Raw genomic sequence first — 22,488 nt, 5'->3', positions numbered from 1 at the left:
GCATTGCATTAGTACATGTATGCCCTTGGCAGACTTCCAATTGCATTGCACCACGGTAGCTGCTTGGCAGCCAATCACACTGTGACTTGCCTTCAATTTGAGTGTCCACCGATGGGCAAGAGGGCATAGCCAATGGAATCATCCCCCGAAAGGCTGAGCAAGCTGGAAAGTAGACCAACAGTTTACACATTTGGGGAAATCCTGAGAAGTTTTGCATTCCAAACTGAGCAAATAAAAGCCCTGCCGGAGAATCGAACCCTGATTGCACTAAGTATATGCTCCATGAAGACAGCCCTCACGTAAGGCGTGGGCAATTTCATCCCTGACACTTTACATTCTAGTCTCAAATCGAGACTTTGCAGTCCGTGGGCTCCAGAGTCTCCTTGCATCCAGCAAAACTTTAGAGGGCAGTGGAGGGGATGTAGCTCAGTGGTAGAGCGCATGCTTCGCATGTATGAGGCCCCGGGTTCAATCCCCGGCATCTCCAGGAGTCGCTGTTCTGTATCTCGGCTTTTTCCAGAAGGCTAGCCTGCCACCTTGTGGAAAGTTGAGGTTTCTCAGGCAGTTGGGGGGTCAGAACCCCACTTAAATAGGTTGCATTGAAAAATATTGTTTGAAATAGGCATAGTTTCCACTTTTCAAGAAAATCTGAGAATTTTGCTTGCCAAAAGGAGGAAATAAATGCCCTCTCTGAGGATCGAACTCAGGACCTTCAGATTATGAGACTGACGCGCTGCCTACTGCGCTAAGAAGGCTGCACACAAGCATCTCTAAACAAGACTATAGACCAGGAAGATAATCCAGGTGCGAGGCTTAAGGATTTTCCTGACTGAGACTTTATGCTGCAGTGTCAAGGGGGTTGACTTGGCAGACACTTACATTCAGGGTTTCCATGCATACAGTAAAACTTGGCATACAAGGGGATGTAGCTCAGTGGTAGAGCGCATGCTTTGCATGTATGAGGCCCCGGGTTCAATCCCCGGCATCTCCAGACTTTTGCCATGCTTATCTTGGATTTTGGCAGAAAACTAGGCTGGCTGTCAGTATTAAGGAAGAGATATGTCATGCAACTGGGATACGAACCCCACTTAAACTGTGAGACGTGTGCCTTGGAAAACCCCATGAAATGGGGCTATCTCATTTTTGATGCTTATAGAACCAAAGAATCTTACTTGTTTAAGCCATCAAAGTGATGATTAATCTTGGCAATCTTAATACATTTAGGATAGAAATCGGTTGCAGCCATCTTGGTCATTGGTAAGGGTTCTTCCTCTAAACCAGAGACTCTCTACAGTAGCTTCAAGAAAAACTGAATATGTTGCCTTTACTTCACTGATTTGTCCATTCTCTTTCCTTTCAAAAATGAACCCAAAATGCATGTTCTTGAAGCTGGGTGCGTGGTAATGACTCCCATAACTTTCTGTCATTTTTCTCACGGTTAAAGGCTTCCATCCATTTGCCACCAATGCTTCCTAAGGTCTTTGTATCAAAGTTCCTTTCCTTTCTGTAAAATTCATCATTGCGGCGCCCCTGCTTTTCACCAAGCCAAGACGGAACATCCACTTTGGTGTGAAATCCTCCTTTGAGGTGATAAGACGTAACTCACAGTGTGCTCTCAGAAGTGGTAGCTTTGAGAGGGAGCCGCGATTAATATTGATGATTTTCATCTGTCTGCTCCTGGTCCCCACCCCCCACAACCTTTCTTGAGCGAGAGGTAATTTCAGTGCTATGAGCTTCTGCTACCCCTCCTTCGATAGCTCAGTTGGTAGAGCGGAGGACTGTAGCATTAATTCGGGCATCCTTAGGTCGCTGGTTCAAATCCGGCTCGAAGGATTTTGTGGTTTCATTTCCATGTCTTTTGCTGTTAATCAACAATACCTTCCGTTGATTATGAAAAAGTCCCCGAGCTTCGATAAATACTGGAAAAGAAGCGTACTCTATCTGCTTTCAAAGGGAATTGATGACATAGTCATCGCTAGGGGAGGCGTGAAGAACAGTAATGGAAACCTGCTGATCAAAACTGCTACCAAAGCATTGCATTAGTACATGTATGCCCTTGGCAGACTTCCAATTGCATTGCACCACGGTAGCTGCTTGGCAGCCAATCACACTGTGACTTGCCTTCAATTTGAGTGTCCACCGATGGGCAAGAGGGCATAGCCAATGGAATCATCCCCCGAAAGGCTGAGCAAGCTGGAAAGTAGACCAACAGTTTACACATTTGGGGAAATCCTGAGAAGTTTTGCATTCCAAACTGAGCAAATAAAAGCCCTGCTGGAGAATCGAACCCTGATTGCACTAAGTATATGCTCCATGAAGACAGCCCTCACGTAAGGCGTGGGCAATTTCATCCCTGACACTTTACATTCTAGTCTCAAATCGAGACTTTGCAGTCCGTGGGCTCCAGAGTCTCCTTGCATCCAGCAAAACTTTAGAGGGCAGTGGAGGGGATGTAGCTCAGTGGTAGAGCGCATGCTTCGCATGTATGAGGCCCCGGGTTCAATCCCCGGCATCTCCAGGAGTCGCTGTTCTGTATCTCGGCTTTTTCCAGAAGGCTAGCCTGCCACCTTGTGGAAAGTTGAGGTTTCTCAGGCAGTTGGGGGGTCAGAACCCCACTTAAATAGGTTGCATTGAAAAATATTGTTTGAAATAGGCATAGTTTCCACTTTTCATGAAAATCTGAGAATTTTGCTTGCCAAAAGGAGGAAATAAATGCCCTCTCTGAGGAACGAACTCAGGACCTTCAGATTATGAGACTGACGCGCTGCCTACTGCGCTAAGAAGGCTGCACACAAGCATCTCTAAACAAGACTATAGACCAGGAAGATAATCCAGGTGCGAGGCTTAAGGATTTTCCTGACTGAGACTTTATGCTGCAGTGTCAAGTGGGTTGACTTGGCAGACACTTACATTCAGGGTTTCCATGCATACAGTAAAACTTGGCATACAAGGGGATGTAGCTCAGTGGTAGAGCGCATGCTTTGCATGTATGAGGCCCCGGGTTCAATCCCCGGCATCTCCAGACTTTTGCCATGCTTATCTTGGATTTTGGCAGAAAACTAGGCTGGCTGTCAGTATTAAGGAAGAGATATGTCATGCAACTGGGATACGAACCCCACTTAAACTGTGAGACGTGTGCCTTGGAAAACCCCATGAAATGGGGCTATCTCATTTTTGATGCTTATAGAACCAAAGAATCTTACTTGTTTAAGCCATCAAAGTGATGATTAATCTTGGCAATCTTAATACATTTAGGATAGAAATCGGTGGCAGCCATCTTGGTCATTGGTAAGGGTTCTTCCTCTAAACCAGAGACTCTCTACAGTAGCTTCAAGAAAAACTGAATATGTTGCCTTTACTCTACTGATTTGTCCATTCTCTTTCCTTTCAAAAATGAACCCAAAATGCATGTTCTTGAAGCTGGGTGCGTGGTAATGACTCCCATAACTTTCTGTCATTTTTCTCACGGTTAAAGGCTTCCATCCATTTGCCACCAATGCTTCCTAAGGTCTTTGTATCAAAGTTCCTTTCCTTTCTGTAAAATTCATCATTGCGGCGCCCCTGCTTTTCACCAAGCCAAGACGGAACATCCACTTTGGTGTGAAATCCTCCTTTGAGGTGATAAGACGTAACTCACAGTGTGCTCTCAGAAGTGGTAGCTTTGAGAGGGAGCCGCGATTAATATTGATGATTTTCATCTGTCTGCTCCTGGTCCCCACCCCCCACAACCTTTCTTGAGCGAGAGGTAATTTCAGTGCTATGAGCTTCTGCTACCCCTCCTTCGATAGCTCAGTTGGTAGAGCGGAGGACTGTAGCATTAATTCGGGCATCCTTAGGTCGCTGGTTCAAATCCGGCTCGAAGGATTTTGTGGTTTCATTTCCATGTCTTTTGCTGTTAATCAACAATACCTTCCGTTGATTATGAAAAAGTCCCCGAGCTTCGATAAATACTGGAAAAGAAGCGTACTCTATCTGCTTTCAAAGGGAATTGATGACATAGTCATCGATAGGGGAGGCGTGAAGAACAGTAATGGAAACCTGCTGATCAAAACTGCTACCAAAGCATTGCATTAGTACATGTATGCCCTTGGCAGACTTCCAATTGCATTGCACCACGGTAGCTGCTTGGCAGCCAATCACACTGTGACTTGCCTTCAATTTGAGTGTCCACCGATGGGCAAGAGGGCATAGCCAATGGAATCATCCCCCGAAAGGCTGAGCAAGCTGGAAAGTAGACCAACAGTTTACACATTTGGGGAAATCCTGAGAAGTTTTGCATTCCAAACTGAGCAAATAAAAGCCCTGCTGGAGAATCGAACCCTGATTGCACTAAGTATATGCTCCATGAAGACAGCCCTCACGTAAGGCGTGGGCAATTTCATGCCTGACACTTTACATTCTAGTCTCAAATCGAGACTTTGCAGTCCGTGGGCTCCAGAGTCTCCTTGCATCCAGCAAAACTTTAGAGGGCAGTGGAGGGGATGTAGCTCAGTGGTAGAGCGCATGCTTTGCATGTATGAGGCCCCGGGTTCAATCCCCGGCATCTCCAGACTTTTGCCATGCTTATCTTGGATTTTGGCAGAAAACTAGGCTGGCTGTCAGTATTAAGGAAGAGATATGCCATGCAACTGGGATACGAACCCCACTTAAACTGTGAGACGTGTGCCTTGGAAAACCCCATGAAATGGGGCTATCTCATTTTTGATGCTTATAGAACCAAAGAATCTTACTTGTTTAAGCCATCAAAGTGATGATTAATCTTGGCAATCTTAATACATTTAGGATAGAAATCGGTGGCAGCCATCTTGGTCATTGGTAAGGGTTCTTCCTCTAAACCAGAGACTCTCTACAGTAGCTTCAAGAAAAACTGAATATGTTGCCTTTACTCTACTGATTTGTCCATTCTCTTTCCTTTCAAAAATGAACCCAAAATGCATGTTCTTGAAGCTGGGTGCGTGGTAATGACTCCCATAACTTTCTGTCATTTTTCTCACGGTTAAAGGCTTCCATCCATTTGCCACCAATGCTTCCTAAGGTCTTTGTATCAAAGTTCCTTTCCTTTCTGTAAAATTCATCATTGCGGCGCCCCTGCTTTTCACCAAGCCAAGACGGAACATCCACTTTGGTGTGAAATCCTCCTTTGAGGTGATAAGACGTAACTCACAGTGTGCTCTCAGAAGTGGTAGCTTTGAGAGGGAGCCGCGATTAATATTGATGATTTTCATCTGTCTGCTCCTGGTCCCCACCCCCCACAACCTTTCTTGAGCGAGAGGTAATTTCAGTGCTATGAGCTTCTGCTACCCCTCCTTCGATAGCTCAGTTGGTAGAGCGGAGGACTGTAGCATTAATTCGGGCATCCTTAGGTCGCTGGTTCAAATCTGGCTCGAAGGATTTTGTGGTTTCATTTCCATGTCTTTTGCTGTTAATCAACAATACCTTCCGTTGATTATGAAAAAGTCCCCGAGCTTCGATAAATACTGGAAAAGAAGCGTACTCTATCTGCTTTCAAAGGGAATTGATGACATAGTCATCGCTAGGGGAGGCGTGAAGAACAGTAAAGGAAACCTGCTGATCAAAACTGCTACCAAAGCATTGCATTAGTACATGTATGCCCTTGGCAGACTTCCAATTGCATTGCACCACGGTAGCTGCTTGGCAGCCAATCACACTGTGACTTGCCTTCAATTTGAGTGTCCACCGATGGGCAAGAGGGCATAGCCAATGGAATCATCCCCCGAAAGGCTGAGCAAGCTGGAAAGTAGACCAACAGTTTACACATTTGGGGAAATCCTGAGAAGTTTTGCATTCCAAACTGAGCAAATAAAAGCCCTGCCGGAGAATCGAACCCTGATTGCACTAAGTATATGCTCCATGAAGACAGCCCTCACGTAAGGCGTGGGCAATTTCATGCCTGACACTTTACATTCTAGTCTCAAATCGAGACTTTGCAGTCCGTGGGCTCCAGAGTCTCCTTGCATCCAGCAAAACTTTAGAGGGCAGTGGAGGGGATGTAGCTCAGTGGTAGAGCGCATGCTTCGCATGTATGAGGCCCCGGGTTCAATCCCCGGCATCTCCAGGAGTCGCTGTTCTGTATCTCGGCTTTTTCCAGAAGGCTAGCCTGCCACCTTGTGGAAAGTTGAGGTTTCTCAGGCAGTTGGGGGGTCAGAACCCCACTTAAATAGGTTGCATTGAAAAATATTGTTTGAAATAGGCATAGTTTCCACTTTTCAAGAAAATCTGAGAATTTTGCTTGCCAAAAGGAGGAAATAAATGCCCTCTCTGAGGATCGAACTCAGGACCTTCAGATTATGAGACTGACGCGCTGCCTACTGCGCTAAGAAGGCTGCACACAAGCATCTCTAAACAAGACTATAGACCAGGAAGATAATCCAGGTGCGAGGCTTAAGGATTTTCCTGACTGAGACTTTATGCTGCAGTGTCAAGGGGGTTGACTTGGCAGACACTTACATTCAGGGTTTCCATGCATACAGTAAAACTTGGCATACAAGGGGATGTAGCTCAGTGGTAGAGCGCATGCTTTGCATGTATGAGGCCCCGGGTTCAATCCCCGGCATCTCCAGACTTTTGCCATGCTTATCTTGGATTTTGGCAGAAAACTAGGCTGGCTGTCAGTATTAAGGAAGAGATATGTCATGCAACTGGGATACGAACCCCACTTAAACTGTGAGACGTGTGCCTTGGAAAACCCCATGAAATGGGGCTATCTCATTTTTGATGCTTATAGAACCAAAGAATCTTACTTGTTTAAGCCATCAAAGTGATGATTAATCTTGGCAATCTTAATACATTTAGGATAGAAATCGGTGGCAGCCATCTTGGTCATTGGTAAGGGTTCTTCCTCTAAACCAGAGACTCTCTACAGTAGCTTCAAGAAAAACTGAATATGTTGCCTTTACTCTACTGATTTGTCCATTCTCTTTCCTTTCAAAAATGAACCCAAAATGCATGTTCTTGAAGCTGGGTGCGTGGTAATGACTCCCATAACTTTCTGTCATTTTTCTCACGGTTAAAGGCTTCCATCCATTTGCCACCAATGCTTCCTAAGGTCTTTGTATCAAAGTTCCTTTCCTTTCTGTAAAATTCATCATTGCGGCGCCCCTGCTTTTCACCAAGCCAAGACGGAACATCCACTTTGGTGTGAAATCCTCCTTTGAGGTGATAAGACGTAACTCACAGTGTGCTCTCAGAAGTGGTAGCTTTGAGAGGGAGCCGCGATTAATATTGATGATTTTCATCTGTCTGCTCCTGGTCCCCACCCCCCACAACCTTTCTTGAGCGAGAGGTAATTTCAGTGCTATGAGCTTCTGCTACCCCTCCTTCGATAGCTCAGTTGGTAGAGCGGAGGACTGTAGCATTAATTCGGGCATCCTTAGGTCGCTGGTTCAAATCTGGCTCGAAGGATTTTGTGGTTTCATTTCCATGTCTTTTGCTGTTAATCAACAATACCTTCCGTTGATTATGAAAAAGTCCCCGAGCTTCGATAAATACTGGAAAAGAAGCGTACTCTATCTGCTTTCAAAGGGAATTGATGACATAGTCATCGCTAGGGGAGGCGTGAAGAACAGTAAAGGAAACCTGCTGATCAAAACTGCTACCAAAGCATTGCATTAGTACATGTATGCCCTTGGCAGACTTCCAATTGCATTGCACCACGGTAGCTGCTTGGCAGCCAATCACACTGTGACTTGCCTTCAATTTGAGTGTCCACCGATGGGCAAGAGGGCATAGCCAATGGAATCATCCCCCGAAAGGCTGAGCAAGCTGGAAAGTAGACCAACAGTTTACACATTTGGGGAAATCCTGAGAAGTTTTGCATTCCAAACTGAGCAAATAAAAGCCCTGCCGGAGAATCGAACCCTGATTGCACTAAGTATATGCTCCATGAAGACAGCCCTCACGTAAGGCGTGGGCAATTTCATGCCTGACACTTTACATTCTAGTCTCAAATCGAGACTTTGCAGTCCGTGGGCTCCAGAGTCTCCTTGCATCCAGCAAAACTTTAGAGGGCAGTGGAGGGGATGTAGCTCAGTGGTAGAGCGCATGCTTCGCATGTATGAGGCCCCGGGTTCAATCCCCGGCATCTCCAGGAGTCGCTGTTCTGTATCTCGGCTTTTTCCAGAAGGCTAGCCTGCCACCTTGTGGAAAGTTGAGGTTTCTCAGGCAGTTGGGGGGTCAGAACCCCACTTAAATAGGTTGCATTGAAAAATATTGTTTGAAATAGGCATAGTTTCCACTTTTCAAGAAAATCTGAGAATTTTGCTTGCCAAAAGGAGGAAATAAATGCCCTCTCTGAGGATCGAACTCAGGACCTTCAGATTATGAGACTGACGCGCTGCCTACTGCGCTAAGAAGGCTGCACACAAGCATCTCTAAACAAGACTATAGACCAGGAAGATAATCCAGGTGCGAGGCTTAAGGATTTTCCTGACTGAGACTTTATGCTGCAGTGTCAAGGGGGTTGACTTGGCAGACACTTACATTCAGGGTTTCCATGCATACAGTAAAACTTGGCATACAAGGGGATGTAGCTCAGTGGTAGAGCGCATGCTTTGCATGTATGAGGCCCCGGGTTCAATCCCCGGCATCTCCAGACTTTTGCCATGCTTATCTTGGATTTTGGCAGAAAACTAGGCTGGCTGTCAGTATTAAGGAAGAGATATGCCATGCAACTGGGATACGAACCCCACTTAAACTGTGAGACGTGTGCCTTGGAAAACCCCATGAAATGGGGCTATCTCATTTTTGATGCTTATAGAACCAAAGAATCTTACTTGTTTAAGCCATCAAAGTGATGATTAATCTTGGCAATCTTAATACATTTAGGATAGAAATCGGTGGCAGCCATCTTGGTCATTGGTAAGGGTTCTTCCTCTAAACCAGAGACTCTCTACAGTAGCTTCAAGAAAAACTGAATATGTTGCCTTTACTCTACTGATTTGTCCATTCTCTTTCCTTTCAAAAATGAACCCAAAATGCATGTTCTTGAAGCTGGGTGCGTGGTAATGACTCCCATAACTTTCTGTCATTTTTCTCACGGTTAAAGGCTTCCATCCATTTGCCACCAATGCTTCCTAAGGTCTTTGTATCAAAGTTCCTTTCCTTTCTGTAAAATTCATCATTGCGGCGCCCCTGCTTTTCACCAAGCCAAGACGGAACATCCACTTTGGTGTGAAATCCTCCTTTGAGGTGATAAGACGTAACTCACAGTGTGCTCTCAGAAGTGGTAGCTTTGAGAGGGAGCCGCGATTAATATTGATGATTTTCATCTGTCTGCTCCTGGTCCCCACCCCCCACAACCTTTCTTGAGCGAGAGGTAATTTCAGTGCTATGAGCTTCTGCTACCCCTCCTTCGATAGCTCAGTTGGTAGAGCGGAGGACTGTAGCATTAATTCGGGCATCCTTAGGTCGCTGGTTCAAATCCGGCTCGAAGGATTTTGTGGTTTCATTTCCATGTCTTTTGCTGTTAATCAACAATACCTTCCGTTGATTATGAAAAAGTCCCCGAGCTTCGATAAATACTGGAAAAGAAGCGTACTCTATCTGCTTTCAAAGGGAATTGATGACATAGTCATCGCTAGGGGAGGCGTGAAGAACAGTAATGGAAACCTGCTGATCAAAACTGCTACCAAAGCATTGCATTAGTACATGTATGCCCTTGGCAGACTTCCAATTGCATTGCACCACGGTAGCTGCTTGGCAGCCAATCACACTGTGACTTGCCTTCAATTTGAGTGTCCACCGATGGGCAAGAGGGCATAGCCAATGGAATCATCCCCCGAAAGGCTGAGCAAGCTGGAAAGTAGACCAACAGTTTACACATTTGGGGAAATCCTGAGAAGTTTTGCATTCCAAACTGAGCAAATAAAAGCCCTGCTGGAGAATCGAACCCTGATTGCACTAAGTATATGCTCCATGAAGACAGCCCTCACGTAAGGCGTGGGCAATTTCATGCCTGACACTTTACATTCTAGTCTCAAATCGAGACTTTGCAGTCCGTGGGCTCCAGAGTCTCCTTGCATCCAGCAAAACTTTAGAGGGCAGTGGAGGGGATGTAGCTCAGTGGTAGAGCGCATGCTTTGCATGTATGAGGCCCCGGGTTCAATCCCCGGCATCTCCAGACTTTTGCCATGCTTATCTTGGATTTTGGCAGAAAACTAGGCTGGCTGTCAGTATTAAGGAAGAGATATGCCATGCAACTGGGATACGAACCCCACTTAAACTGTGAGACGTGTGCCTTGGAAAACCCCATGAAATGGGGCTATCTCATTTTTGATGCTTATAGAACCAAAGAATCTTACTTGTTTAAGCCATCAAAGTGATGATTAATCTTGGCAATCTTAATACATTTAGGATAGAAATCGGTGGCAGCCATCTTGGTCATTGGTAAGGGTTCTTCCTCTAAACCAGAGACTCTCTACAGTAGCTTCAAGAAAAACTGAATATGTTGCCTTTACTCTACTGATTTGTCCATTCTCTTTCCTTTCAAAAATGAACCCAAAATGCATGTTCTTGAAGCTGGGTGCGTGGTAATGACTCCCATAACTTTCTGTCATTTTTCTCACGGTTAAAGGCTTCCATCCATTTGCCACCAATGCTTCCTAAGGTCTTTGTATCAAAGTTCCTTTCCTTTCTGTAAAATTCATCATTGCGGCGCCCCTGCTTTTCACCAAGCCAAGACGGAACATCCACTTTGGTGTGAAATCCTCCTTTGAGGTGATAAGACGTAACTCACAGTGTGCTCTCAGAAGTGGTAGCTTTGAGAGGGAGCCGCGATTAATATTGATGATTTTCATCTGTCTGCTCCTGGTCCCCACCCCCCACAACCTTTCTTGAGCGAGAGGTAATTTCAGTGCTATGAGCTTCTGCTACCCCTCCTTCGATAGCTCAGTTGGTAGAGCGGAGGACTGTAGCATTAATTCGGGCATCCTTAGGTCGCTGGTTCAAATCCGGCTCGAAGGATTTTGTGGTTTCATTTCCATGTCTTTTGCTGTTAATCAACAATACCTTCCGTTGATTATGAAAAAGTCCCCGAGCTTCGATAAATACTGGAAAAGAAGCGTACTCTATCTGCTTTCAAAGGGAATTGATGACATAGTCATCGCTAGGGGAGGCGTGAAGAACAGTAATGGAAACCTGCTGATCAAAACTGCTACCAAAGCATTGCATTAGTACATGTATGCCCTTGGCAGACTTCCAATTGCATTGCACCACGGTAGCTGCTTGGCAGCCAATCACACTGTGACTTGCCTTCAATTTGAGTGTCCACCGATGGGCAAGAGGGCATAGCCAATGGAATCATCCCCCGAAAGGCTGAGCAAGCTGGAAAGTAGACCAACAGTTTACACATTTGGGGAAATCCTGAGAAGTTTTGCATTCCAAACTGAGCAAATAAAAGCCCTGCTGGAGAATCGAACCCTGATTGCACTAAGTATATGCTCCATGAAGACAGCCCTCACGTAAGGCGTGGGCAATTTCATCCCTGACACTTTACATTCTAGTCTCAAATCGAGACTTTGCAGTCCGTGGGCTCCAGAGTCTCCTTGCATCCAGCAAAACTTTAGAGGGCAGTGGAGGGGATGTAGCTCAGTGGTAGAGCGCATGCTTTGCATGTATGAGGCCCCGGGTTCAATCCCCGGCATCTCCAGACTTTTGCCATGCTTATCTTGGATTTTGGCAGAAAACTAGGCTGGCTGTCAGTATTAAGGAAGAGATATGCCATGCAACTGGGATACGAACCCCACTTAAACTGTGAGACGTGTGCCTTGGAAAACCCCATGAAATGGGGCTATCTCATTTTTGATGCTTATAGAACCAAAGAATCTTACTTGTTTAAGCCATCAAAGTGATGATTAATCTTGGCAATCTTAATACATTTAGGATAGAAATCGGTGGCAGCCATCTTGGTCATTGGTAAGGGTTCTTCCTCTAAACCAGAGACTCTCTACAGTAGCTTCAAGAAAAACTGAATATGTTGCCTTTACTCTACTGATTTGTCCATTCTCTTTCCTTTCAAAAATGAACCCAAAATGCATGTTCTTGAAGCTGGGTGCGTGGTAATGACTCCCATAACTTTCTGTCATTTTTCTCACGGTTAAAGGCTTCCATCCATTTGCCACCAATGCTTCCTAAGGTCTTTGTATCAAAGTTCCTTTCCTTTCTGTAAAATTCATCATTGCGGCGCCCCTGCTTTTCACCAAGCCAAGACGGAACATCCACTTTGGTGTGAAATCCTCCTTTGAGGTGATAAGACGTAACTCACAGTGTGCTCTCAGAAGTGGTAGCTTTGAGAGGGAGCCGCGATTAATATTGATGATTTTCATCTGTCTGCTCCTGGTCCCCACCCCCCACAACCTTTCTTGAGCGAGAGGTAATTTCAGTGCTATGAGCTTCTGCTACCCCTCCTTCGATAGCTCAGTTGGTAGAGCGGAGGACTGTAGCATTAATTCGGGCATCCTTAGGTCGCTGGTTCAAATCTGGCTCGAAGGATTTTGTGGTTTCATTTCCATGTCTTTTGCTGTTAATCAACAATACCTTCCGTTGATTATGAAAAAGTCCCCGAGCTTCGATAAATACTGGAAAAGAAGCGTACTCTATCTGCTTTCAAAGGGAATTGATGACATAGTCATCGCTAGGGGAGGCGTGAAGAACAGTAAAGGAAACCTGCTGATCAAAACTGCTACCAAAGCATTGCATTAGTACATGTATGCCCTTGGCAGACTTCCAATTGCATTGCACCACGGTAGCTGCTTGGCAGCCAATCACACTGTGACTTGCCTTCAATTTGAGTGTCCACCGATGGGCAAGAGGGCATAGCCAATGGAATCATCCCCCGAAAGGCTGAGCAAGCTGGAAAGTAGACCAACAGTTTACACATTTGGGGAAATCCTGAGAAGTTTTGCATTCCAAACTGAGCAAATAAAAGCCCTGCCGGAGAATCGAACCCTGATTGCACTAAGTATATGCTCCATGAAGACAGCCCTCACGTAAGGCGTGGGCAATTTCATGCCTGACACTTTACATTCTAGTCTCAAATCGAGACTTTGCAGTCCGTGGGCTCCAGAGTCTCCTTGCATCCAGCAAAACTTTAGAGGGCAGTGGAGGGGATGTAGCTCAGTGGTAGAGCGCATGCTTCGCATGTATGAGGCCCCGGGTTCAATCCCCGGCATCTCCAGGAGTCGCTGTTCTGTATCTCGGCTTTTTCCAGAAGGCTAGCCTGCCACCTTGTGGAAAGTTGAGGTTTCTCAGGCAGTTGGGGGGTCAGAACCCCACTTAAATAGGTTGCATTGAAAAATATTGTTTGAAATAGGCATAGTTTCCACTTTTCAAGAAAATCTGAGAATTTTGCTTGCCAAAAGGAGGAAATAAATGCCCTCTCTGAGGATCGAACTCAGGACCTTCAGATTATGAGACTGACGCGCTGCCTACTGCGCTAAGAAGGCTGCACACAAGCATCTCTAAACAAGACTATAGACCAGGAAGATAATCCAGGTGCGAGGCTTAAGGATTTTCCTGACTGAGACTTTATGCTGCAGTGTCAAGGGGGTTGACTTGGCAGACACTTACATTCAGGGTTTCCATGCATACAGTAAAACTTGGCATACAAGGGGATGTAGCTCAGTGGTAGAGCGCATGCTTTGCATGTATGAGGCCCCGGGTTCAATCCCCGGCATCTCCAGACTTTTGCCATGCTTATCTTGGATTTTGGCAGAAAACTAGGCTGGCTGTCAGTATTAAGGAAGAGATATGCCATGCAACTGGGATACGAACCCCACTTAAACTGTGAGACGTGTGCCTTGGAAAACCCCATGAAATGGGGCTATCTCATTTTTGATGCTTATAGAACCAAAGAATCTTACTTGTTTAAGCCATCAAAGTGATGATTAATCTTGGCAATCTTAATACATTTAGGATAGAAATCGGTGGCAGCCATCTTGGTCATTGGTAAGGGTTCTTCCTCTAAACCAGAGACTCTCTACAGTAGCTTCAAGAAAAACTGAATATGTTGCCTTTACTCTACTGATTTGTCCATTCTCTTTCCTTTCAAAAATGAACCCAAAATGCATGTTCTTGAAGCTGGGTGCGTGGTAATGACTCCCATAACTTTCTGTCATTTTTCTCACGGTTAAAGGCTTCCATCCATTTGCCACCAATGCTTCCTAAGGTCTTTGTATCAAAGTTCCTTTCCTTTCTGTAAAATTCATCATTGCGGCGCCCCTGCTTTTCACCAAGCCAAGACGGAACATCCACTTTGGTGTGAAATCCTCCTTTGAGGTGATAAGACGTAACTCACAGTGTGCTCTCAGAAGTGGTAGCTTTGAGAGGGAGCCGCGATTAATATTGATGATTTTCATCTGTCTGCTCCTGGTCCCCACCCCCCACAACCTTTCTTGAGCGAGAGGTAATTTCAGTGCTATGAGCTTCTGCTACCCCTCCTTCGATAGCTCAGTTGGTAGAGCGGAGGACTGTAGCATTAATTCGGGCATCCTTAGGTCGCTGGTTCAAATCCGGCTCGAAGGATTTTGTGGTTTCATTTCCATGTCTTTTGCTGTTAATCAACAATACCTTCCGTTGATTATGAAAAAGTCCCCGAGCTTCGATAAATACTGGAAAAGAAGCGTACTCTATCTGCTTTCAAAGGGAATTGATGACATAGTCATCGCTAGGGGAGGCGTGAAGAACAGTAATGGAAACCTGCTGATCAAAACTGCTACCAAAGCATTGCATTAGTACATGTATGCCCTTGGCAGACTTCCAATTGCATTGCACCACGGTAGCTGCTTGGCAGCCAATCACACTGTGACTTGCCTTCAATTTGAGTGTCCACCGATGGGCAAGAGGGCATAGCCAATGGAATCATCCCCCGAAAGGCTGAGCAAGCTGGAAAGTAGACCAACAGTTTACACATTTGGGGAAATCCTGAGAAGTTTTGCATTCCAAACTGAGCAAATAAAAGCCCTGCTGGAGAATCGAACCCTGATTGCACTAAGTATATGCTCCATGAAGACAGCCCTCACGTAAGGCGTGGGCAATTTCATGCCTGACACTTTACATTCTAGTCTCAAATCGAGACTTTGCAGTCCGTGGGCTCCAGAGTCTCCTTGCATCCAGCAAAACTTTAGAGGGCAGTGGAGGGGATGTAGCTCAGTGGTAGAGCGCATGCTTTGCATGTATGAGGCCCCGGGTTCAATCCCCGGCATCTCCAGACTTTTGCCATGCTTATCTTGGATTTTGGCAGAAAACTAGGCTGGCTGTCAGTATTAAGGAAGAGATATGCCATGCAACTGGGATACGAACCCCACTTAAACTGTGAGACGTGTGCCTTGGAAAACCCCATGAAATGGGGCTATCTCATTTTTGATGCTTATAGAACCAAAGAATCTTACTTGTTTAAGCCATCAAAGTGATGATTAATCTTGGCAATCTTAATACATTTAGGATAGAAATCGGTGGCAGCCATCTTGGTCATTGGTAAGGGTTCTTCCTCTAAACCAGAGACTCTCTACAGTAGCTTCAAGAAAAACTGAATATGTTGCCTTTACTCTACTGATTTGTCCATTCTCTTTCCTTTCAAAAATGAACCCAAAATGCATGTTCTTGAAGCTGGGTGCGTGGTAATGACTCCCATAACTTTCTGTCATTTTTCTCACGGTTAAAGGCTTCCATCCATTTGCCACCAATGCTTCCTAAGGTCTTTGTATCAAAGTTCCTTTCCTTTCTGTAAAATTCATCATTGCGGCGCCCCTGCTTTTCACCAAGCCAAGACGGAACATCCACTTTGGTGTGAAATCCTCCTTTGAGGTGATAAGACGTAACTCACAGTGTGCTCTCAGAAGTGGTAGCTTTGAGAGGGAGCCGCGATTAATATTGATGATTTTCATCTGTCTGCTCCTGGTCCCCACCCCCCACAACCTTTCTTGAGCGAGAGGTAATTTCAGTGCTATGAGCTTCTGCTACCCCTCCTTCGATAGCTCAGTTGGTAGAGCGGAGGACTGTAGCATTAATTCGGGCATCCTTAGGTCGCTGGTTCAAATCCGGCTCGAAGGATTTTGTGGTTTCATTTCCATGTCTTTTGCTGTTAATCAACAATACCTTCCGTTGATTATGAAAAAGTCCCCGAGCTTCGATAAATACTGGAAAAGAAGCGTACTCTATCTGCTTTCAAAGGGAATTGATGACATAGTCATCGCTAGGGGAGGCGTGAAGAACAGTAATGGAAACCTGCTGATCAAAACTGCTACCAAAGCATTGCATTAGTACATGTATGCCCTTGGCAGACTTCCAATTGCATTGCACCACGGTAGCTGCTTGGCAGCCAATCACACTGTGACTTGCCTTCAATTTGAGTGTCCACCGATGGGCAAGAGGGCATAGCCAATGGAATCATCCCCCGAAAGGCTGAGCAAGCTGGAAAGTAGACCAACAGTTTACACATTTGGGGAAATCCTGAGAAGTTTTGCATTCCAAACTGAGCAAATAAAAGCCCTGCTGGAGAATCGAACCCTGATTGCACTAAGTATATGCTCCATGAAGACAGCCCTCACGTAAGGCGTGGGCAATTTCATCCCTGACACTTTACATTCTAGTCTCAAATCGAGACTTTGCAGTCCGTGGGCTCCAGAGTCTCCTTGCATCCAGCAAAACTTTAGAGGGCAGTGGAGGGGATGTAGCTCAGTGGTAGAGCGCATGCTTTGCATGTATGAGGCCCCGGGTTCAATCCCCGGCATCTCCAGACTTTTGCCATGCTTATCTTGGATTTTGGCAGAAAACTAGGCTGGCTGTCAGTATTAAGGAAGAGATATGCCATGCAACTGGGATACGAACCCCACTTAAACTGTGAGACGTGTGCCTTGGAAAACCCCATGAAATGGGGCTATCTCATTTTTGATGCTTATAGAACCAAAGAATCTTACTTGTTTAAGCCATCAAAGTGATGATTAATCTTGGCAATCTTAATACATTTAGGATAGAAATCGGTGGCAGCCATCTTGGTCATTGGTAAGGGTTCTTCCTCTAAACCAGAGACTCTCTACAGTAGCTTCAAGAAAAACTGAATATGTTGCCTTTACTCTACTGATTTGTCCATTCTCTTTCCTTTCAAAAATGAACCCAAAATGCATGTTCTTGAAGCTGGGTGCGTGGTAATGACTCCCATAACTTTCTGTCATTTTTCTCACGGTTAAAGGCTTCCATCCATTTGCCACCAATGCTTCCTAAGGTCTTTGTATCAAAGTTCCTTTCCTTTCTGTAAAATTCATCATTGCGGCGCCCCTGCTTTTCACCAAGCCAAGACGGAACATCCACTTTGGTGTGAAATCCTCCTTTGAGGTGATAAGACGTAACTCACAGTGTGCTCTCAGAAGTGGTAGCTTTGAGAGGGAGCCGCGATTAATATTGATGATTTTCATCTGTCTGCTCCTGGTCCCCACCCCCCACAACCTTTCTTGAGCGAGAGGTAATTTCAGTGCTATGAGCTTCTGCTACCCCTCCTTCGATAGCTCAGTTGGTAGAGCGGAGGACTGTAGCATTAATTCGGGCATCCTTAGGTCGCTGGTTCAAATCCAGCTCGAAGGATTTTGTGGTTTCATTTCCATGTCTTTTGCTGTTAATCAACAATACCTTCCGTTGATTATGAAAAAGTCCCCGAGCTTCGATAAATACTGGAAAAGAAGCGTACTCTATCTGCTTTCAAAGGGAATTGATGACATAGTCATCGCTAGGGGAGGCGTGAAGAACAGTAATGGAAACCTGCTGATCAAAACTGCTACCAAAGCATTGCATTAGTACATGTATGCCCTTGGCAGACTTCCAATTGCATTGCACCACGGTAGCTGCTTGGCAGCCAATCACACTGTGACTTGCCTTCAATTTGAGTGTCCACCGATGGGCAAGAGGGCATAGCCAATGGAATCATCCCCCGAAAGGCTGAGCAAGCTGGAAAGTAGACCAACAGTTTACACATTTGGGGAAATCCTGAGAAGTTTTGCATTCCAAACTGAGCAAATAAAAGCCCTGCTGGAGAATCGAACCCTGATTGCACTAAGTATATGCTCCATGAAGACAGCCCTCACGTAAGGCGTGGGCAATTTCATCCCTGACACTTTACATTCTAGTCTCAAATCGAGACTTTGCAGTCCGTGGGCTCCAGAGTCTCCTTGCATCCAGCAAAACTTTAGAGGGCAGTGGAGGGGATGTAGCTCAGTGGTAGAGCGCATGCTTCGCATGTATGAGGCCCCGGGTTCAATCCCCGGCATCTCCAGGAGTCGCTGTTCTGTATCTCGGCTTTTTCCAGAAGGCTAGCCTGCCACCTTGTGGAAAGTTGAGGTTTCTCAGGCAGTTGGGGGGTCAGAACCCCACTTAAATAGGTTGCATTGAAAAATATTGTTTGAAATAGGCATAGTTTCCACTTTTCATGAAAATCTGAGAATTTTGCTTGCCAAAAGGAGGAAATAAATGCCCTCTCTGAGGAACGAACTCAGGACCTTCAGATTATGAGACTGACGCGCTGCCTACTGCGCTAAGAAGGCTGCACACAAGCATCTCTAAACAAGACTATAGACCAGGAAGATAATCCAGGTGCGAGGCTTAAGGATTTTCCTGACTGAGACTTTATGCTGCAGTGTCAAGTGGGTTGACTTGGCAGACACTTACATTCAGGGTTTCCATGCATACAGTAAAACTTGGCATACAAGGGGATGTAGCTCAGTGGTAGAGCGCATGCTTTGCATGTATGAGGCCCCGGGTTCAATCCCCGGCATCTCCAGACTTTTGCCATGCTTATCTTGGATTTTGGCAGAAAACTAGGCTGGCTGTCAGTATTAAGGAAGAGATATGTCATGCAACTGGGATACGAACCCCACTTAAACTGTGAGACGTGTGCCTTGGAAAACCCCATGAAATGGGGCTATCTCATTTTTGATGCTTATAGAACCAAAGAATCTTACTTGTTTAAGCCATCAAAGTGATGATTAATCTTGGCAATCTTAATACATTTAGGATAGAAATCGGTGGCAGCCATCTTGGTCATTGGTAAGGGTTCTTCCTCTAAACCAGAGACTCTCTACAGTAGCTTCAAGAAAAACTGAATATGTTGCCTTTACTCTACTGATTTGTCCATTCTCTTTCCTTTCAAAAATGAACCCAAAATGCATGTTCTTGAAGCTGGGTGCGTGGTAATGACTCCCATAACTTTCTGTCATTTTTCTCACGGTTAAAGGCTTCCATCCATTTGCCACCAATGCTTCCTAAGGTCTTTGTATCAAAGTTCCTTTCCTTTCTGTAAAATTCATCATTGCGGCGCCCCTGCTTTTCACCAAGCCAAGACGGAACATCCACTTTGGTGTGAAATCCTCCTTTGAGGTGATAAGACGTAACTCACAGTGTGCTCTCAGAAGTGGTAGCTTTGAGAGGGAGCCGCGATTAATATTGATGATTTTCATCTGTCTGCTCCTGGTCCCCACCCCCCACAACCTTTCTTGAGCGAGAGGTAATTTCAGTGCTATGAGCTTCTGCTACCCCTCCTTCGATAGCTCAGTTGGTAGAGCGGAGGACTGTAGCATTAATTCGGGCATCCTTAGGTCGCTGGTTCAAATCCGGCTCGAAGGATTTTGTGGTTTCATTTCCATGTCTTTTGCTGTTAATCAACAATACCTTCCGTTGATTATGAAAAAGTCCCCGAGCTTCGATAAATACTGGAAAAGAAGCGTACTCTATCTGCTTTCAAAGGGAATTGATGACATAGTCATCGCTAGGGGAGGCGTGAAGAACAGTAATGGAAACCTGCTGATCAAAACTGCTACCAAAGCATTGCATTAGTACATGTATGCCCTTGGCAGACTTCCAATTGCATTGCACCACGGTAGCTGCTTGGCAGCCAATCACACTGTGACTTGCCTTCAATTTGAGTGTCCACCGATGGGCAAGAGGGCATAGCCAATGGAATCATCCCCCGAAAGGCTGAGCAAGCTGGAAAGTAGACCAACAGTTTACACATTTGGGGAAATCCTGAGAAGTTTTGCATTCCAAACTGAGCAAATAAAAGCCCTGCTGGAGAATCGAACCCTGATTGCACTAAGTATATGCTCCATGAAGACAGCCCTCACGTAAGGCGTGGGCAATTTCATGCCTGACACTTTACATTCTAGTCTCAAATCGAGACTTTGCAGTCCGTGGGCTCCAGAGTCTCCTTGCATCCAGCAAAACTTTAGAGGGCAGTGGAGGGGATGTAGCTCAGTGGTAGAGCGCATGCTTTGCATGTATGAGGCCCCGGGTTCAATCCCCGGCATCTCCAGACTTTTGCCATGCTTATCTTGGATTTTGGCAGAAAACTAGGCTGGCTGTCAGTATTAAGGAAGAGATATGCCATGCAACTGGGATACGAACCCCACTTAAACTGTGAGACGTGTGCCTTGGAAAACCCCATGAAATGGGGCTATCTCATTTTTGATGCTTATAGAACCAAAGAATCTTACTTGTTTAAGCCATCAAAGTGATGATTAATCTTGGCAATCTTAATACATTTAGGATAGAAATCGGTGGCAGCCATCTTGGTCATTGGTAAGGGTTCTTCCTCTAAACCAGAGACTCTCTACAGTAGCTTCAAGAAAAACTGAATATGTTGCCTTTACTCTACTGATTTGTCCATTCTCTTTCCTTTCAAAAATGAACCCAAAATGCATGTTCTTGAAGCTGGGTGCGTGGTAATGACTCCCATAACTTTCTGTCATTTTTCTCACGGTTAAAGGCTTCCATCCATTTGCCACCAATGCTTCCTAAGGTCTTTGTATCAAAGTTCCTTTCCTTTCTGTAAAATTCATCATTGCGGCGCCCCTGCTTTTCACCAAGCCAAGACGGAACATCCACTTTGGTGTGAAATCCTCCTTTGAGGTGATAAGACGTAACTCACAGTGTGCTCTCAGAAGTGGTAGCTTTGAGAGGGAGCCGCGATTAATATTGATGATTTTCATCTGTCTGCTCCTGGTCCCCACCCCCCACAACCTTTCTTGAGCGAGAGGTAATTTCAGTGCTATGAGCTTCTGCTACCCCTCCTTCGATAGCTCAGTTGGTAGAGCGGAGGACTGTAGCATTAATTCGGGCATCCTTAGGTCGCTGGTTCAAATCCAGCTCGAAGGATTTTGTGGTTTCATTTCCATGTCTTTTGCTGTTAATCAACAATACCTTCCGTTGATTATGAAAAAGTCCCCGAGCTTCGATAAATACTGGAAAAGAAGCGTACTCTATCTGCTTTCAAAGGGAATTGATGACATAGTCATCGCTAGGGGAGGCGTGAAGAACAGTAATGGAAACCTGCTGATCAAAACTGCTACCAAAGCATTGCATTAGTACATGTATGCCCTTGGCAGACTTCCAATTGCATTGCACCACGGTAGCTGCTTGGCAGCCAATCACACTGTGACTTGCCTTCAATTTGAGTGTCCACCGATGGGCAAGAGGGCATAGCCAATGGAATCATCCCCCGAAAGGCTGAGCAAGCTGGAAAGTAGACCAACAGTTTACACATTTGGGGAAATCCTGAGAAGTTTTGCATTCCAAACTGAGCAAATAAAAGCCCTGCTGGAGAATCGAACCCTGATTGCACTAAGTATATGCTCCATGAAGACAGCCCTCACGTAAGGCGTGGGCAATTTCATCCCTGACACTTTACATTCTAGTCTCAAATCGAGACTTTGCAGTCCGTGGGCTCCAGAGTCTCCTTGCATCCAGCAAAACTTTAGAGGGCAGTGGAGGGGATGTAGCTCAGTGGTAGAGCGCATGCTTCGCATGTATGAGGCCCCGGGTTCAATCCCCGGCATCTCCAGGAGTCGCTGTTCTGTATCTCGGCTTTTTCCAGAAGGCTAGCCTGCCACCTTGTGGAAAGTTGAGGTTTCTCAGGCAGTTGGGGGGTCAGAACCCCACTTAAATAGGTTGCATTGAAAAATATTGTTTGAAATAGGCATAGTTTCCACTTTTCATGAAAATCTGAGAATTTTGCTTGCCAAAAGGAGGAAATAAATGCCCTCTCTGAGGAACGAACTCAGGACCTTCAGATTATGAGACTGACGCGCTGCCTACTGCGCTAAGAAGGCTGCACACAAGCATCTCTAAACAAGACTATAGACCAGGAAGATAATCCAGGTGCGAGGCTTAAGGATTTTCCTGACTGAGACTTTATGCTGCAGTGTCAAGTGGGTTGACTTGGCAGACACTTACATTCAGGGTTTCCATGCATACAGTAAAACTTGGCATACAAGGGGATGTAGCTCAGTGGTAGAGCGCATGCTTTGCATGTATGAGGCCCCGGGTTCAATCCCCGGCATCTCCAGACTTTTGCCATGCTTATCTTGGATTTTGGCAGAAAACTAGGCTGGCTGTCAGTATTAAGGAAGAGATATGTCATGCAACTGGGATACGAACCCCACTTAAACTGTGAGACGTGTGCCTTGGAAAACCCCATGAAATGGGGCTATCTCA

General features: G+C 45.5%; 39 non-coding genes across 39 annotated transcripts; 32 read left to right on the top strand and 7 right to left on the bottom strand.

The window, feature by feature from the left end:
- Window positions 1-415: 415 nt before the first annotated feature.
- On the top strand, window positions 416-487 carry TRNAA-CGC (transfer RNA alanine (anticodon CGC)). The gene has a single exon. It is a non-coding gene; the product is annotated as a tRNA-Ala (tRNA).
- Window positions 488-682: 195 nt separating this feature from the next.
- TRNAM-CAU (transfer RNA methionine (anticodon CAU)) lies at window positions 683-755 on the bottom strand. The gene has a single exon. It is a non-coding gene; the product is annotated as a tRNA-Met (tRNA).
- A 164-nt stretch (window positions 756-919) lies between these two features.
- On the top strand, window positions 920-991 carry TRNAA-UGC (transfer RNA alanine (anticodon UGC)). Its single transcript has one exon. It is a non-coding gene; the product is annotated as a tRNA-Ala (tRNA).
- Window positions 992-1,747: 756 nt separating this feature from the next.
- TRNAY-GUA (transfer RNA tyrosine (anticodon GUA)) lies at window positions 1,748-1,833 on the top strand. Its single transcript is given in 2 exon segments — window positions 1,748-1,784; window positions 1,798-1,833. It is a non-coding gene; the product is annotated as a tRNA-Tyr (tRNA).
- A 613-nt stretch (window positions 1,834-2,446) lies between these two features.
- On the top strand, window positions 2,447-2,518 carry TRNAA-CGC (transfer RNA alanine (anticodon CGC)). The gene has a single exon. It is a non-coding gene; the product is annotated as a tRNA-Ala (tRNA).
- A 195-nt stretch (window positions 2,519-2,713) lies between these two features.
- Window positions 2,714-2,786, bottom strand: TRNAM-CAU (transfer RNA methionine (anticodon CAU)). Its single transcript has one exon. It is a non-coding gene; the product is annotated as a tRNA-Met (tRNA).
- Window positions 2,787-2,950: 164 nt separating this feature from the next.
- TRNAA-UGC (transfer RNA alanine (anticodon UGC)) lies at window positions 2,951-3,022 on the top strand. The gene has a single exon. It is a non-coding gene; the product is annotated as a tRNA-Ala (tRNA).
- Window positions 3,023-3,778: 756 nt separating this feature from the next.
- TRNAY-GUA (transfer RNA tyrosine (anticodon GUA)) lies at window positions 3,779-3,864 on the top strand. The gene is given in 2 exon segments: window positions 3,779-3,815; window positions 3,829-3,864. It is a non-coding gene; the product is annotated as a tRNA-Tyr (tRNA).
- A 613-nt stretch (window positions 3,865-4,477) lies between these two features.
- Window positions 4,478-4,549, top strand: TRNAA-UGC (transfer RNA alanine (anticodon UGC)). The gene has a single exon. It is a non-coding gene; the product is annotated as a tRNA-Ala (tRNA).
- Window positions 4,550-5,305: 756 nt separating this feature from the next.
- TRNAY-GUA (transfer RNA tyrosine (anticodon GUA)) lies at window positions 5,306-5,391 on the top strand. Its single transcript is given in 2 exon segments — window positions 5,306-5,342; window positions 5,356-5,391. It is a non-coding gene; the product is annotated as a tRNA-Tyr (tRNA).
- Window positions 5,392-6,004: 613 nt separating this feature from the next.
- TRNAA-CGC (transfer RNA alanine (anticodon CGC)) lies at window positions 6,005-6,076 on the top strand. The gene has a single exon. It is a non-coding gene; the product is annotated as a tRNA-Ala (tRNA).
- Window positions 6,077-6,271: 195 nt separating this feature from the next.
- On the bottom strand, window positions 6,272-6,344 carry TRNAM-CAU (transfer RNA methionine (anticodon CAU)). The gene has a single exon. It is a non-coding gene; the product is annotated as a tRNA-Met (tRNA).
- A 164-nt stretch (window positions 6,345-6,508) lies between these two features.
- Window positions 6,509-6,580, top strand: TRNAA-UGC (transfer RNA alanine (anticodon UGC)). Its single transcript has one exon. It is a non-coding gene; the product is annotated as a tRNA-Ala (tRNA).
- A 756-nt stretch (window positions 6,581-7,336) lies between these two features.
- Window positions 7,337-7,422, top strand: TRNAY-GUA (transfer RNA tyrosine (anticodon GUA)). The gene is given in 2 exon segments: window positions 7,337-7,373; window positions 7,387-7,422. It is a non-coding gene; the product is annotated as a tRNA-Tyr (tRNA).
- Window positions 7,423-8,035: 613 nt separating this feature from the next.
- On the top strand, window positions 8,036-8,107 carry TRNAA-CGC (transfer RNA alanine (anticodon CGC)). The gene has a single exon. It is a non-coding gene; the product is annotated as a tRNA-Ala (tRNA).
- Window positions 8,108-8,302: 195 nt separating this feature from the next.
- TRNAM-CAU (transfer RNA methionine (anticodon CAU)) lies at window positions 8,303-8,375 on the bottom strand. Its single transcript has one exon. It is a non-coding gene; the product is annotated as a tRNA-Met (tRNA).
- Window positions 8,376-8,539: 164 nt separating this feature from the next.
- On the top strand, window positions 8,540-8,611 carry TRNAA-UGC (transfer RNA alanine (anticodon UGC)). Its single transcript has one exon. It is a non-coding gene; the product is annotated as a tRNA-Ala (tRNA).
- A 756-nt stretch (window positions 8,612-9,367) lies between these two features.
- On the top strand, window positions 9,368-9,453 carry TRNAY-GUA (transfer RNA tyrosine (anticodon GUA)). The gene is given in 2 exon segments: window positions 9,368-9,404; window positions 9,418-9,453. It is a non-coding gene; the product is annotated as a tRNA-Tyr (tRNA).
- Window positions 9,454-10,066: 613 nt separating this feature from the next.
- On the top strand, window positions 10,067-10,138 carry TRNAA-UGC (transfer RNA alanine (anticodon UGC)). Its single transcript has one exon. It is a non-coding gene; the product is annotated as a tRNA-Ala (tRNA).
- A 756-nt stretch (window positions 10,139-10,894) lies between these two features.
- TRNAY-GUA (transfer RNA tyrosine (anticodon GUA)) lies at window positions 10,895-10,980 on the top strand. The gene is given in 2 exon segments: window positions 10,895-10,931; window positions 10,945-10,980. It is a non-coding gene; the product is annotated as a tRNA-Tyr (tRNA).
- Window positions 10,981-11,593: 613 nt separating this feature from the next.
- TRNAA-UGC (transfer RNA alanine (anticodon UGC)) lies at window positions 11,594-11,665 on the top strand. The gene has a single exon. It is a non-coding gene; the product is annotated as a tRNA-Ala (tRNA).
- Window positions 11,666-12,421: 756 nt separating this feature from the next.
- On the top strand, window positions 12,422-12,507 carry TRNAY-GUA (transfer RNA tyrosine (anticodon GUA)). Its single transcript is given in 2 exon segments — window positions 12,422-12,458; window positions 12,472-12,507. It is a non-coding gene; the product is annotated as a tRNA-Tyr (tRNA).
- Window positions 12,508-13,120: 613 nt separating this feature from the next.
- TRNAA-CGC (transfer RNA alanine (anticodon CGC)) lies at window positions 13,121-13,192 on the top strand. Its single transcript has one exon. It is a non-coding gene; the product is annotated as a tRNA-Ala (tRNA).
- Window positions 13,193-13,387: 195 nt separating this feature from the next.
- On the bottom strand, window positions 13,388-13,460 carry TRNAM-CAU (transfer RNA methionine (anticodon CAU)). Its single transcript has one exon. It is a non-coding gene; the product is annotated as a tRNA-Met (tRNA).
- Window positions 13,461-13,624: 164 nt separating this feature from the next.
- On the top strand, window positions 13,625-13,696 carry TRNAA-UGC (transfer RNA alanine (anticodon UGC)). The gene has a single exon. It is a non-coding gene; the product is annotated as a tRNA-Ala (tRNA).
- Window positions 13,697-14,452: 756 nt separating this feature from the next.
- Window positions 14,453-14,538, top strand: TRNAY-GUA (transfer RNA tyrosine (anticodon GUA)). Its single transcript is given in 2 exon segments — window positions 14,453-14,489; window positions 14,503-14,538. It is a non-coding gene; the product is annotated as a tRNA-Tyr (tRNA).
- A 613-nt stretch (window positions 14,539-15,151) lies between these two features.
- TRNAA-UGC (transfer RNA alanine (anticodon UGC)) lies at window positions 15,152-15,223 on the top strand. The gene has a single exon. It is a non-coding gene; the product is annotated as a tRNA-Ala (tRNA).
- A 756-nt stretch (window positions 15,224-15,979) lies between these two features.
- TRNAY-GUA (transfer RNA tyrosine (anticodon GUA)) lies at window positions 15,980-16,065 on the top strand. The gene is given in 2 exon segments: window positions 15,980-16,016; window positions 16,030-16,065. It is a non-coding gene; the product is annotated as a tRNA-Tyr (tRNA).
- Window positions 16,066-16,678: 613 nt separating this feature from the next.
- On the top strand, window positions 16,679-16,750 carry TRNAA-UGC (transfer RNA alanine (anticodon UGC)). Its single transcript has one exon. It is a non-coding gene; the product is annotated as a tRNA-Ala (tRNA).
- Window positions 16,751-17,506: 756 nt separating this feature from the next.
- Window positions 17,507-17,592, top strand: TRNAY-GUA (transfer RNA tyrosine (anticodon GUA)). The gene is given in 2 exon segments: window positions 17,507-17,543; window positions 17,557-17,592. It is a non-coding gene; the product is annotated as a tRNA-Tyr (tRNA).
- A 613-nt stretch (window positions 17,593-18,205) lies between these two features.
- On the top strand, window positions 18,206-18,277 carry TRNAA-CGC (transfer RNA alanine (anticodon CGC)). Its single transcript has one exon. It is a non-coding gene; the product is annotated as a tRNA-Ala (tRNA).
- A 195-nt stretch (window positions 18,278-18,472) lies between these two features.
- On the bottom strand, window positions 18,473-18,545 carry TRNAM-CAU (transfer RNA methionine (anticodon CAU)). The gene has a single exon. It is a non-coding gene; the product is annotated as a tRNA-Met (tRNA).
- A 164-nt stretch (window positions 18,546-18,709) lies between these two features.
- Window positions 18,710-18,781, top strand: TRNAA-UGC (transfer RNA alanine (anticodon UGC)). Its single transcript has one exon. It is a non-coding gene; the product is annotated as a tRNA-Ala (tRNA).
- Window positions 18,782-19,537: 756 nt separating this feature from the next.
- TRNAY-GUA (transfer RNA tyrosine (anticodon GUA)) lies at window positions 19,538-19,623 on the top strand. Its single transcript is given in 2 exon segments — window positions 19,538-19,574; window positions 19,588-19,623. It is a non-coding gene; the product is annotated as a tRNA-Tyr (tRNA).
- Window positions 19,624-20,236: 613 nt separating this feature from the next.
- Window positions 20,237-20,308, top strand: TRNAA-UGC (transfer RNA alanine (anticodon UGC)). Its single transcript has one exon. It is a non-coding gene; the product is annotated as a tRNA-Ala (tRNA).
- Window positions 20,309-21,064: 756 nt separating this feature from the next.
- Window positions 21,065-21,150, top strand: TRNAY-GUA (transfer RNA tyrosine (anticodon GUA)). The gene is given in 2 exon segments: window positions 21,065-21,101; window positions 21,115-21,150. It is a non-coding gene; the product is annotated as a tRNA-Tyr (tRNA).
- A 613-nt stretch (window positions 21,151-21,763) lies between these two features.
- On the top strand, window positions 21,764-21,835 carry TRNAA-CGC (transfer RNA alanine (anticodon CGC)). The gene has a single exon. It is a non-coding gene; the product is annotated as a tRNA-Ala (tRNA).
- A 195-nt stretch (window positions 21,836-22,030) lies between these two features.
- On the bottom strand, window positions 22,031-22,103 carry TRNAM-CAU (transfer RNA methionine (anticodon CAU)). The gene has a single exon. It is a non-coding gene; the product is annotated as a tRNA-Met (tRNA).
- Window positions 22,104-22,267: 164 nt separating this feature from the next.
- TRNAA-UGC (transfer RNA alanine (anticodon UGC)) lies at window positions 22,268-22,339 on the top strand. Its single transcript has one exon. It is a non-coding gene; the product is annotated as a tRNA-Ala (tRNA).
- The last annotated feature ends 149 nt before the right edge of the window (window positions 22,340-22,488 follow it).

This window comes from Lissotriton helveticus, chromosome 1_2, assembly GCF_964261635.1.
Source record: "Lissotriton helveticus chromosome 1_2, aLisHel1.1, whole genome shotgun sequence".
Taxonomy (NCBI): domain Eukaryota; kingdom Metazoa; phylum Chordata; class Amphibia; order Caudata; family Salamandridae; genus Lissotriton; species Lissotriton helveticus.
The sequence above is the reverse complement of the archived record's forward strand: the minus strand, read 5'-3'. Positions and strand labels throughout refer to the sequence as shown.